The sequence below is a fragment of the Phyllostomus hastatus genome, unplaced genomic scaffold (genome assembly GCF_019186645.2).
Source record: "Phyllostomus hastatus isolate PE091 unplaced genomic scaffold, TTU_PhHast_1.1 phas_scaffold_129, whole genome shotgun sequence".
Lineage (NCBI taxonomy): Eukaryota > Metazoa > Chordata > Mammalia > Chiroptera > Phyllostomidae > Phyllostomus > Phyllostomus hastatus.
In genome coordinates, this window is record NW_025334009.1 from 19,464,451 (window position 1) to 19,477,115 (window position 12,665).

Here is a 12,665-nt window from a genome sequence, read left to right on the forward strand (position 1 = left end):
GAGATGATCCTTTTTCTTTCCCTGTGAATTGTTTGTTACAAGTGAAAGTACAAAATCTCCTTAGTCACCCCAAATATTTCTAGCTCATTTTCTTGGAGATTTTGATAACTAGAGAAAGTACAACCCAGAGACTTCAGTGTTTATCCTTCATTAAGATATTTCTTAAAACATAAAGATATTTTCTCAAACTTTAAGATCATAATGAAATTCTGTATTTCACAGTGGAGAATAGACTCTAATAATACCAATCGAAGGCTGGGGATCTTCAGTTTTCCTAATCAAAGGACTTTTCAGAGCTGAGACACCATCCAAACTGAATCCATAATTTGGGTTTACTTTCATTTAGTAAAATCTTATTTAACACTAGCAAATTAGAATAGAAAAAGATATTGTACATATTTTTCTTTAAAACACAATAACCCTTTCCATGGATAGTCATAATATTGACTTTGAGAAGCTGTCCTTGAAACTGGGCTCCATCACTCTTATGATACTGTGAATACTTTCACTTATGACACTAGATAGTCCAGAAAAAACAGAATTACACTTCATAAATAATGAACTGAACTACGCATATTCATTCAATTTCCAGCTTCTCACTTTTTGTGTGCAAGTAGCTCACCAGAAAACAGTTTTGAGAAAGGGGTACCATAACAGCAGCCTGTGATCAAGCCTATTGCGGGAGGGATATGGATATTAATGTCAGATTTAAACAAATTGGTCTGGAAAGCAAAAACTTAGCAAACTTTTAGATAGAGACCATTGCTACATGTAGTTACTGCATCCCCAGAACCAAATACAGTGACTAGAGCACAGTAGATACTCAATAAATGCTGAATACATTTATGGGCTATAGAATAGAGCATATGGCATTCAGTTCAAGAGACTGAAAAGAGAACATTACTTCAACCCTACCTACCAGGAGCTTAGTATACTTGAACCCCAGGAAGACACTAAGTGGTGGTTAATTAGGTGAGAAATCAGTGTCAAAGGCAGAATTAATCAAGGGTTAAGAAGAAAATATGCCACTGGGATAGAGTGTGTTTTTGGAAGAGGAGGATACTTCCAATGCCTTTCTGAATCTTTGAAAGAGTGGTGAGTGGGAATACAAAAATTCAGAATCAGGAATGAGTACCGTGTGCCACAAGACAGGACATCAGCCTAGTGAGATATGGAGGAGTCACAGTGGAGTGTGTGTGTGCATATGCACATGCATTTGTGTGGAAGGGGCTAAGGCTTCAATGGAAATCTAGCGAGTTAGGCTCTGCTTTAGCCATATGGCCTGAGTGTATTTGTGAGATTTCCTACCAGGGAAATGACAGAGGCAAACAAGGTTTAAGCAAGATTAACCAATTAGAATGAAAAATGGATTAGGGAGCGAGGAGGCTGCAGAGGCAAGAGTAGAGGGCTGGGAATATTATAAGAACCCCTTGCATACTTACTCAGTTCATGCAGGAAGCCAAAGAGATGCTTTCCAAGCAATGCTGATTGGCCAGACTCTTTAAGCATCCTTACAGCTGTTGAATCAGTACTTTTGCTTCTACAAATATATCCTATAGAAAAAAATAAAGAAGTAAGAGGGGATTTGTCTACTAGCCTGCAAACTGCATTTTTATTTAGACAATGGTTAATTAAATTATGAAAAATAATACAATTGCTAAAAATAATATAAATGTAAATATTGAAAAGGAAAAGTATTCATGATATATGAAATAAAAAAGCACATTTACAAATGATACACATGATCCAAAAATAAATATTCATAATGTCCACCCTGTGCAATAAAACATTTACGTTGGCTCTATCCAGCTGATGGGATTAGAAGTGAATAGTTTCTTTTTCTTCTAAGGTTTATTTTCTGATGTTTCTATGTTAACAAATTTTAATTAAAATTAATTATTTTTACAAAATAATAGTCATTGTATAAAATTCTAAAGTTGGGGACTAGGTGAATAGAAGTTAAAAGGAAACGCAGATGCCCCATAATTTATTATTTATTTACTTGTTTTCCATGGAGTTGGGTGGTAATCAGCAGGGGGAAAATGGTGCTGGCCCTTGGTAGCAAGCTCAAGGCCAAATGTGAGTGACATTTGCGTAGATACATGTCTTTGTGCTATTAAAAATTATTTAATACCCCTGGCTGGCATAGCTCAGTGGATTGAGCGTGGGCTGTGAACCAAAGTGTCACAGGTTCAATTCCCAGTCGGGGTACATGTCTGGGTTGCAGGCCATGACCCCCAGCAACCGCACATTGATGTTTCTCTCTCTCTCTATCTTCCTCCCTTCCCTCTCTAAAAAAAAACTATTTAATAAAAAGAGATTTAAAAGCAAAAAAGAAAAAATAAAGGAAATGGAGAACTAAAGGTGTCCAAAGCTAGAGAAAAGAAGAGGAAATTGCCTGAGGGAAAAGCATCTCACTCTTGAATAGGATGGTGGGAGAGGTCCTGAGAGATACAAGAATTTTGAGAAATAACAGGTAGATAATAGAGCCAATGCTATAGAGAGATGTATGTGAACTGAGGAAAAGTCTCTAAATTTGGAAAGTTATCAGTCTTATATAAAGTCTGGGGATCTTCCAGAGTGTAATATTTAGAAAGCTGGATGAAGATCATCATTTCAGGAATTTCAATAAAAGTTAGTGGTTATAAAAAAGACAGTGAAACAGAGTAGAATTTTTACTCTAGAAGCTTACCATTCATCTATTCATTTTTAAAAATTATTTTATGGTTGTTCAAGTCCAACTGTCTGCATTTTCCCCCCATGACTCCCCCCCACCACAGCCATTCCCACCTCCCTCCCCTGATTCCACTCCCCTTGGTTTTGTCCATGTGACCTTTATAGTTGTTCCTGAAAACCTTTCTCCCTTTCCCCCCTCATTTAGTTCACAAACATAAGTGGAAGGACCATTAGAAGCCCTGAGAGAGTAGGGACAAGTGAAGGAGGTGGTTCTAGCAAGTATTCTGTGATGGTGTCAATTTTATAAGGCATGGGCTCATAAGAGAGAGGCACCTCTTTCTCCAACAAAGAAAAAAAAAAGGATGGCAAGATAAGAGAGTTACTACAGGCTTTTACATAAAGAAAAAAGTAGGTGAACATTTTCCTTTCAATAACCTTTGGCTTAAAAGGTCGAATGAGAGACCAATCATCTATCAAGAGTTGTAAGGTAAAGAGGATTCTAACTTAAGGACAGTAAAGAACATTGGAAAAAATTTTTGCCAAAGTGATGAAAGAGAATTAGAAAGATTTCCAACCTCAAACCACAATGACACAAGATTATCAGGCAGCACTAGGAGCCTGGCTAACACTGGGGTACAGGAACTAAATCAAGAGCCACCATTTCATCAGTTATTACTTCATTCTGCAGCTAGGGGAAAATGGGGAACAGGGGACCCTGGAGATGACTCAAGCTTACACCACCAAGATTGATGAGCAAGTATAACAGATAATCCTTGGAGCAAGGGAACTGTGTTATCAAGGAACAAGAGCTCTGATGGAGCCCACCAGACTGGTGTTCGGGTGTACCCAAGAGGTAGGTAGAGCCAGAAGAAAGCTAGATGTCTGGATGGCCAGTTGTATTGAAGGGCTGAGTCTGGCAGAGACTATTACCAAAACCATTTTTCGTTTTCAAATGGCTACTCAGCTAGACTGCATTTTCCAACCTGACCTACAGTTAGGTGCGGTCAGTGACTGAGTTTTAGAAAATGGAATGAGAAGTTCTTTTATATGCCACTTTTAAGTTAAGATGTTTAAAGTGAGTGTACCTCCCCCATGGTCTCTTTGTCTGTTCATTATTTTAAAAGCAAGTACTTCAAGGACTTAGAGAAGAATGAGACCACAAAGTGAAAGGAATCTGGGTCGCATGGATCACATGGCAGTTGTCAAATCAAAATAAAAATTATGAATGTGGATGGACAATGATATGCATGAAAAATAAACTTCCACTTTTTAATAAGTCACTGAGATTTATCATCGTATTTATTACAGCAGCTAGCATCACTTTAACAAATATATTATGCCACTGGTGATCCATGTTCACTGACTGGGAGAATCAGCAGATTTAGAAAGAAAAGTAGGAGGAGGAAGAGCCAGATTGGAGCTGCTAGAGGTAGAAGAATGACTGGGGGGAAAAAAGGTTAACAAAGACTGGGAAACTGTGTAGCTCTGCTGGTGAGACACACAGCGGTTGTCCTGAAGGAACTATCATGTCAACCTACTAGACTTGAGCATCAGAAGAAATAAGTGCAGGCATATTGGGTCAGAAGAATGGAGGGTTACTTAGATGTCTCACAAAGGATGAAGCTGAGGCTCGGTTTAAAAACACTTGCCCAGCCCTGGCTGGCGTAGCTCAGTGGATTGAGTGTGGGCTGAGAACCAAAGTGTTGCAGGTTTGATTCCCAGTCAGGGTACATGCCTGGGTTGCAGGCCATGACCTCCAGCAACCACACATTGATGTTTCTCTCTCTCTCTCTATCTCCCTCTCTTCCCTCTCTAAAAACAAATAGATAAAATCTTAAAAAAAAACCCACTTGCCCAGTGAGGGGTCCTGGATCAGATGAAGAGGATTTCTAGCTGTAATAAACCAAAATTTTCTGGATGACTTGCAAGAGAGGACACAAAATATTTTAGAGCAGTGTTTCTCAATCATGTGGTGATTTTGCCCCCAGGGACATTCGGTACTCTCTGGAGATATTTTTGGTTGTCAGAACTGGTGGCTGGGATGCTATTGGCCTCCAGTGAGTATTGTCTAGGCAATGCTGCTGAACATCCTGTATGTGCAGGCTAGCTCCCCAGGGGACATGATTACCCAACTCAAAGTAGCAGGAATAACAAGATTGAGAAACTGTTTGAGAATATTATGTGACCATTCATAATAAAAATCAGGTTTCCAGTTTTAATAAAAACTAATTGTGAGGCTAATCTAAAGTTGGTTTGACCTTAACATTAGCCCATCATTTTAGTGTACATTTTTTCCCCAAATCACATTTTATCTAAAGTGAAGTCCTATGGAGAAAGACAAGCTTCCCAATGAAGTAGGTATTAATTGATGAAAAGACCCAAGAGTTTGACTTATGTTTACAAAATTGCACACCACTGAAAATTGAAATTTGCCAAGGACAAAAGTCACTGCACAAATCAATAATCCCATGGGGTAAAAAATGCTCAGCTCTGCATGGATATTCTGCTTTCCCCTGAAAATTCATAATTGTTTGCCGTATTGGTGACCCCTTTAGAGATGAAACAGAGAAAAAAATCTGTTGTGTTAAAAGGAGCCATGGAGTTTCCTGGCTGACTTGAACAGCACTGAGATGAAAGTGGCTGTAAGTCTCTCTTTGACAGGTAGAGGTGGAGGACAGATTACAAAGGCCAGGTCATCAGCAATCAAATTCTAGGTTACGTAGACTTCATGCTGCTTTCTTGAAAACTTCTTTCTGTTTTTCTTAATGCCCATTATTAATCTCAGCTTGACAGAGAGAATTTTATTTGTCCTCTCTTCATTTTGCCCTCATTGTTAGTGGCAAGAAGACATTGTTTAACATATTAATCCTGATAGGAGCATACATTTAAATACCACATTAGGGCTTATATACATTTATATTCATACTGCATGTACACGTGTGTATGTATAGAGGTGACTGTCCTAATGCAATTTAGTAGGAACATATCATTCTTTCCTGTTAATAATTTCAAAAGAGATCCTAACATTTATGGAATGTTCTCTTTATAGCTCTATAGACACATATTAAGAAAAATTAATTACAATTTCATTCAACTTGCTGAATGCTTGCTTAAGATATATACTTTATTTTCTAGGTTTCCACGAACTTTTGAAGTATCAACCCTTTATTAAATTAGGCCATTAGCCATTCTAAAATATTTTTACTGAGGTAACATTTAATGGTATAACTTATGTTATTTTAACATCACTGGAACAACCAGTTGTTTGAATAATATTTACAGATCATTTTCCAATTTATAATTCAAGATGTTTTTTCACTTATCACTGAATATCCTTTAGCTTTATGATAAATCCATATTTATGCTTAGTTTCAAAGTTTATTTACAGATGAATATTATGCAACACTCATTCAGGTTATAAAATGTTTGTTTTTACATTCAATTCAATAAACATGTATGTGATTGTGAAACACATGTGTTAATAGGTTCACACAAGAAAGAAAAGAAAGAAAGAGGAAACGATAAAAAGGAAAGAGAAAAGGAAGAGAAGGGGCTTTTAAGGACGAATTAGGACAGCATGGCTTGTTACTAAAATATCTCTGATTGCTTGAAACTCATGGCAACTCTGAAAGCTAGTTTATTTTCTAAATAAGGAACAAAGGTAGAAAAAAAATGAGAACTTAGAGAGTACTGTAAGAAAGTGACAAAAATGTTTGCAAAACAAATACAATCTTCACTCTACAAATTGATGAGAATCCAAAGAAAGTATGTTTAGCCCATTCTATATAAGAGATACTTAATTGACATAAGGGAAAAATGAAACTTAGTGGAAACTTCCCTAATTCTGAGAATAAAAAGGCAGGGGGTGGAGGGATGGGCAGATGGTTTATCAACAGATGTGCAAGGGGCTTGAGTGAATGAGTCCGTTTTGAAGAAAAATGTAATATAAATGAAGTAAGAAACAATTTTAGGTTGCTCTATGTTTTTCATGGTCCTATTTTTAAATGTTTATTATTTATTAATTATTATATAAAGCTAGATTTTGAAATGATACATATGTGATTAGATTTGGTCCATAATTGAGCGATATCTTAACCATTGCTTTGAATTACTTCCAAAAATTGATTTCACCTAAATTACTCAAGCACCTATGCTGGAGTCACAGCTCAGAATCCTGTCACCGTGGTCATTTGGAAGCATTCTCAGTTAAATTGTAATGATCAGACCACGTTAACTTTCTTAAACTATAAATTATTCGCACTTGTCAGGAGGGGTTACTCAAAGATCTAAATCAGGGATTAAAAATGGATGACTTGACTGTGCATTTCAAGACCTTCTAGTTCTTTAGCCACTTTGAATTTATAGCCAAACTCAGTGCCTAATTGAAGTAACCATCTTACCATAGGTGCCTCTTAACATTTATTTCTCTGTTTCCTTGAGTTTTCTTGGGCTTATTTTAAATTACTATATCTAAGTACGTAAACTACCTCATGTACAAAATAAATCAAGTAAATACTATATATGCTGTTTTTAAGGAAGCAATTGTATTCAGATAGTGATCCATAAGTGATAATAATTCAGAAATAATCAGTATTCCCATTCATATTAATTCAAATTAGTGATGCATATCAATAAGTTCCACAGGTTCAATATCCAAGAAAAAATTGGTTATACCTAAAGTAAATTATACTTTAAAAGTATAGGGCATCAGTAATAATTCAAATTATTACCCAGAGCAATAATACTGTAATTCCCTGGATCTTAACATTCGCTTTTACAAGATACGCCATAACTAGGATATAGTAGGCAAACTAGAAAGGCAAGTGGAAAGAAATCATACACTGGTTGAATCATTTTGCACCATAATGAATTTTTAATATGTTTTGCAAATTTGTTCATGTTTACATATAATAGAATCTCACAAACTCAACCACAAGTGTGCAGAAGAACTATCTAAACTGCAAAAACATATTTAACAAAGAAATGTAAGTGGGTGAGCCCAAGGATGTGTAGTAACTACAAGAACAACAATAAATTGTCTTTTAGAAGTCCCAAAGGAGACTCCTATTTTTAATGACTGGGAGAGAAAGATTTGCAATTAGCATATCCATTATTTGTATGTAAATTGATGATTCCAACAGCTGCTTAAGGGTGTTAAAAAACAATTTGTTCTATTAAGCAGTTTAAGCGGTCTCCTTAAAATCGTATTTACCTGTTTAATTTCCTGAAAATGTCTTTCTTTAGAGGACCAGAGGAAAAGAAAGATTAAGGCTGCCTGTCCCTGATGTCATCTCTCCTCTGGCGAGATCCTTACACAAAAAGGGAGAGGAGAGGCCATCGTTCAGTGTGAGTATTGTGGTGACTGTCTACGTTCCTTAAGTGCTGCAGCACTTTTTGGTTTTGGCAAGGAAGTATTTTGCAGCAGTAAAGATCACCTTTCTCCAAAGCTTTATGTCTTCCCTAGTCATGGATCCTTTAGTGAAGCTCAGAGTGAAAAGATAGAACATTTAAGATAGTAAAGTTTTTTCTCAAGAATGACTGATACATAATTATCAATGATCTTCATCCTGGCACCCAATCAGCTTGTCTCAAACTGGATGCTGTGGGAGGACTGACAGGGATGCCAATTATGAGAGCCTTTCATTTCATTGCTGAGTAAACATGACTGAGAGTTATAAACACAAAGCCAAGCTGTAGGCTCTAGTATTTGCTTTAAGATCCCTCGTCATCTCCAGGGTCCCTCTCCATGCAGGGAAACCAGGGCAACCCACCCCCTCTGCTGGTTCCCCTCAGCCCACAACTACAACCCAGTGTTAGATCTTGTTCAGCACACTGATTTAAATCCTTCAGCCCTCACTCCATATACATTCCCTTCTCTCTCTCTCTCTCTCTCTCTCTCTCTCGTATGATTTGGATCAGGGCTTCCCAAACTTCAGTGTGCACACGAGTCAAGCAAAGGACCTTGTGAAAATGCAGATTCTGAAACAGAAGGATGGGGTGGGGCCTGAGATTCTGCATTTCTAACATGCTTCCAGTTGAGGCTGCTGTTGACAGACCACACTTGACTAGTAAAGGAGCTAGAACTTGTCTCATGTCCCTGGTTTTACCCCAGGTGCGGTAATATTGATAATAATAATAATAACAATAACAGTTAACACATATATGCTATACATATATGTCATTGAATTTGTTGTTCTTTTCTTCCATGAGTGTGGAATCTGAGGTAGAGTGATTAATAATATGACCACAATGACACAGCTAAGGACAGAGGCAGGATTCAAATCCAAGTAGTCCAGCCCCAGACCTGCTTTTGAACTTCAGCCAAACTATGGTTCCCTTTCAGCCTTTGGGCTTCAGCTTTCCCACAAGTTTTCCGATTCTCTTGTGCTTCTGTCCCCCAGCATCCCCAGTTGTCTGGTGACATACACCTATTCAGGCATCCAGGCCCATTGAACCAACTATTCCAAGGGGATTGGGAGGTAACAAAGGGAAAAGGTTCAGACTCACTTCCATTTAGACTGAGGCATTTGATAAACCTTTAAGATCTCTGAGCATATACTTCTCACCAGCAGTAATCAGACGCAAATTAAATAAATATAATCAACAACTTTGCTGTTTCTACTCCAAAGCTGTATCAGCCCACTCAGCACACTAAGTTTGGAGTTTCCTGGATAATACACTGTAGAAGCTCAACATGCCCAGTGGCTGACAGAAGCCTTTAATGGCATTGACAGTTGTGATGGCCCAAGAGAAGACTTTTAGAAGGATGATTATGTCACCTAGCACGTGCTAGTAAAGACAGAGTTCTCGGTGACACTTAGGCTGACAGTATGACCTACGGGAGATAAATACCATGACACAAAATAGACAGCACTAGTCAACAGGCATGAAAAAGGCACATCTCACCATATCCACAGCTGTGCTCAGATTAAAAGGTTAACATCCATGGTCTACATGCCAATTCCAGGATGTAGACTGAGGTAATAAAAGAAGCAGAGTCATTTAAGAAACTATATTAATTTTAAAAAAACATAATTAAGGAGTCATAGCACTTCCCTTACAAGGCACGACATGATCTTGAGTATTCTTGTGATGGTGAAAGAATGTTCTACACAAAATGCTCCAGGTTCTGGGATATTTACAATAGAGTTCATAAGAATACCTGCTGTGCAAAGCAGAAGGAGTCTCTCATTTTGGTATAAAAATAATCAGCAAAAGAGTGTTTTGCCTTATTTCCCTACAGGATCTTTTGCCTATTGTCATAATTCTAATGGACTATGTTTTGTCATCCTCCACCTGGTTTTAGCATCTCCAGTCTGTCATCACATTGTTCTTCACACCGAGGGAAATATGTTTGCAAACCTGAACTTTGACCAAGATTCTTCATTGCTGTTTGAAAAATCACGTTATATCACGTGCTCAAAGACTCGACTCTTCAGTTGAAAAGTTCTGTTACCCCTGAAATATTCCAATTGTTCATGGTCTTTTTAAAAACAGAATCCCAAGACTAATATTGTGTTTCAATAATATCCCAAGTGTGGCAGCAACACAAAGTGAAATGAAGGACAGGCTTTAAACATCCCAAACTATTTTCAGCTATCTCAAAAAGAAGAAAGAGAAAGAGATGAAAGGAGGGAGGAAAGAAGGAAGAAAAAAAAATGAAGTGTATCTTCCAGAGTCATTTTCTTAGACAACACAGCTGCTTGGGGACAATCCTGCCCAGAGATGTAAAGTTTGTACCTTCACTCAGTGAATCTTTTTACTGAGGGCATTCTATGTTCAGGACACTGTATGAGGCACTAAGGGTACTTACTGCAGTGAACGAGACAGGCGTGATCCTTGACTTCAGGAAACACATAGAATAGTAATTCATGCAATCCATCTTCAACATGTGATAAAACCACTTTGAATGTTTTTAAAAACTACTTTAGTTCTCCTAGGGTTTTTACTTTCTACCACCCTTTTCTTTCATGAGAGAGTTGTTCTGTAGATCCTTACAAGAGTCTGGCAAATGTTGAATAGTACATTGGCATTAATGTATTATTATTAAACCTATCCCATTTGGGTAATTAGCAGGGAAACAGACTGGGAGCCCTTCAAGATGGTAAGGAAGAATTAGAATAGCAAAGTTGAGAATAGAGTATGGTTCAATATTATATACTTAAAAGAAGTTAACAACATCAATAATAATACAATTGTTTTTTAGCATCTTGCGTAAGGTATCTACCTTTTTCAATTACATAACAATCTCTTGAGCAAGTACATTTATTAAAGTCGCTTTTTGAATAATACAAAATGATGCTCAGGAGGTTGAATAATTTGCCCCAGCCAAAGCTGAGATCAAATCCAAGTAATCTAACCCACAGATAATGCTCTCCAATGCCATGATATGCTGGCCTCCTAGAGCCTGGCACATGGTCAGGGAAAGTGGAATGCTGGCCAAATCATTTCTAAGTCAATTAAAAGAAGATTCCAAATTCAAGTGTGGTTGAGAATAATAAATTGGATACTAATAGCTAATCCAAAATCATAGGTGATGGGGTGTAGGGAAGGAGTGAGTGAATAGCAAGCCAAGAGTCCAGACAAATTTGATGGGAAAACATTCTCTGATAAGGTCCCGTAAGAAGATCAGAGGTGTTAACCCTGAGCATGCATTTCAAATAATCTCTAAGGCCGAGTATTCCTGCTGCCCCAGCATCTGATAAATCCACAGATTCTTACCACTAACATTTCACCTTATGATATTGCCACTGGGCTGAGTCACAAAGTACTGTCAGCACTGAAGTAGCCCCCACTTGTCCCACAACAGAGTCATTTACTAAAGATAGTGGGGTGCAAATGGACTCTTCTGTTCTGAAAGATGAGAGGGTCCCCGACAGACTCTACAACTACCTTTAAAATCTGCACCAGCTGTTAGTCTATGATAATAATTTTTTTGGCTGGGGAGATAATTCCTCACCCTTAACTATGTCACCTCATTTGTAGGCCTGAGAACATTTCCACGTACTTTGGATAATGCACTTCTCCGGGAACTTGGAAAAGAAATATAATCTTGAATCATCCAGGGCATTTTTCTAGCAACTTTAATGTATAGACACTTTCCTGATACCTTTTTTGATTGAGCAAATGCTATAAATAACTGTCTGGAATCTTAGATAGGCCTTAAATTACTTGCAGAAAGGGTGACCGAGAGTGAAATTTACTGAGAAATTCAAAAAAATGTATAAAGTATCAATGAGAGTTACTTGCTTATAAGGATGCCTTTCAAAGAATAATCACATTATTCCAGAAAACATCATCTTGGTCATAGTAAATACTGCATATCCAGAAATAGGCAACACAAAAATACTGACAGACCACAAGGTTTTCTGGTGAGAAATTCAGCCACCCCCAAGTCTTCCTAACTCCAAACCCTTTACTCTTAGTCTTTACTCTGTCTGATCTGACAAGGTGAGAAATTTAGACTGTATTCCGTAGACATGGCTGACTGAGCAGAGTACAGTGAGGTAATGGAGGAGTTGACTGAGCTGAGTTCACATAAGTGTGTAAGATTAGAACTGGGAAAGATTATCGGAGGGAAGACGGGAATGGAGACAAGATCTGAAGCTATTGCAAAGATGTAACATCTTATTTATAGTTGCCTTCTAGTGGAAATTTTCCCACCAGCTTGTACTTGGCCCCAATCCTTCCCTATCTAGCCTCCTGAAAACTTTTTATCAGTTTTGATCAGTTTCTAATTAGTCCCAGGTGAGACTGTTAAAGTTCTCCCAGGCACTAAGGTGTGTATCATTCCTCCTTTCTCTATTTGTCTTGCCTTAGGTGCAGGGGTGTCCAACTTGCGACCTGTGGGCTGTACATGGCACAGGATGGCTATGAATGTGGCCCAATACAAAATCATAAATTTACTCAAAACCTTTTTTTTTGCTCATCAGTTTTCATTAGTGTTTGTGTATTTAACGTGTGCCCAAGACAACTCTTCTTCTTCCAGT